Genomic DNA, 1,837 nt, shown 5'->3' with positions numbered 1-1,837 from the left:
ACTAGTTTGCCCTGGGAGACCCTACCAGGGGCACAAACCCCCGACAACAGAGCTCCCAGGATCATTTGGGTGCTCAAACCCCTACACCACATTAAGGTGGTGGTTCCAGGAGGGGAGCTGTAAAAAAAAAAAGAACTATTTCTGTTGAATAGAGTAACTAATTATTATTGGGGGCCCTGGGAGATTTTTGGAACAATAAAGGGGCCGCGGTGTCCCGGACTTTGGGAATGGCTGCTCTAGCTTTTAGCCTGCAATTAGCTTTTTTTGTTTTCTTCATTGCAGTAAGAGAAACCTCCGCTTTTCACCAGTCCCTCACAAGGTCAATCTCAGTTATTGACTTGGGGCTTTAAATACAATGGTCTACAGCCTCGTGTGGGAGAAAAAACTGGGGTGGAAAGGATTCATTTGTTGTCCAAGCTAAGGTAGTTTAAACCTATCTATTCACCATTTAAGCACACGCCATATTTTCCCAAACTAACAACAAAATTGAGCAATATTTATGAAAGACAATATTGATTTGTTATTTTGACACGTCGCCCAACCTTACGACCCACGGCGCCCCTGAAACTGCATAGAACCTTTGCCACAATCAATCTTTCACTACAGGTCAAAAAGTTATTACAGACTTTTATCAACTTTATGACATGTTCTTATCTGTGAGTGTTTAAGAGCCTGCACGTCCTGAGACCAGAGGTTATATTGTGTTAAGCTCATCCTCTGATCACATTTCAGCACTTTGATATAAAGCTAATATTTTGTGGACCTTTTATCTCACATAAAAGCCTGATAAAACTGAAACAGCCTCCCAGCGTTGACACATTACAATCCTGCTCTTGAATCATCCGCCCCCTGTACTCTCTCCTCACTCACTTTGACATAGACAGATCCCATGGTGCACTTCAGGACTGACTTTACAGGTAGTGGGGATGGAACCTGAGCCCCTCTTCATCTTCCCACACACAGGCTCGCAGTCTGCGTCCTTCACTCCGACATTCTCCCGGTGAGTCAGTCCTGGCTCTAAATCGGGTCTGTCCAATCGATTATGCACCCCTCTGGAACACGGCTGTGTGCTGCTGCCCACCTGTTCACCTCATACAGACTGTCAGTCTGCCGGCACATGCTGGGCCTGTCCACATGCGGAACACCATAACATTGGGCTGAGAGCAGAAAGTAACCCAACTTTAGTAAATGCAAACCATGTTAAATGATATACTGCATAACTATCTCTAAACATATTTTTTATCTTTTTAACTCATGAAAGCACTATATCTTCTGAGTTGGAAAACGATGGTGCAGTAGTAGTATCAGAATAAACAGTAGGAGTGGTTGTTGTAGTAGAAAAAAAAGTATTTCTAGAATACAAAAAAAATAACATTTGGAAACTTCTCATTACTACTCTCATTGGTGGTAGGCCTTAATGATTTTAGATTGTTTTTTTTCATTATAAAAATATATTGCCATTACTCATCAGAAAACTCCAGCAGAAGTAACATTTCTGAGAAGACCGAAATATTCACTGCTTGACTAATGCAAATATTACAAAATGTATACAATTTAGTTAACACATGGTATGTTGTTGCTATTACTGTATTGTATTACTGTATATCACCTACATATGTGTTGTTTTTTTTTACTTTTTGAAGGTCTGGGATATCCAGGGCCGCTGCAAGCCATTTTGGTGTCCTAAGCAGAAATGTTTAATGGTGCCCCCAAACCCCCCCCAGAAAAAAAAAAAAAAAACCAGGAAGGAGGAGTAGCTCATTCAAATTAAATTCATGCAAGAAACTACACCAATAATATTTGCAGAATTAAAATCATTTAGTTTAGATGTTTCACT

Source organism: Gobius niger, assembly GCF_951799975.1.
Source record: "Gobius niger genome assembly, chromosome: 17".
Taxonomy (NCBI): domain Eukaryota; kingdom Metazoa; phylum Chordata; class Actinopteri; order Gobiiformes; family Gobiidae; genus Gobius; species Gobius niger.
The sequence above is the reverse complement of the archived record's forward strand: the minus strand, read 5'-3'. Positions refer to the sequence as shown.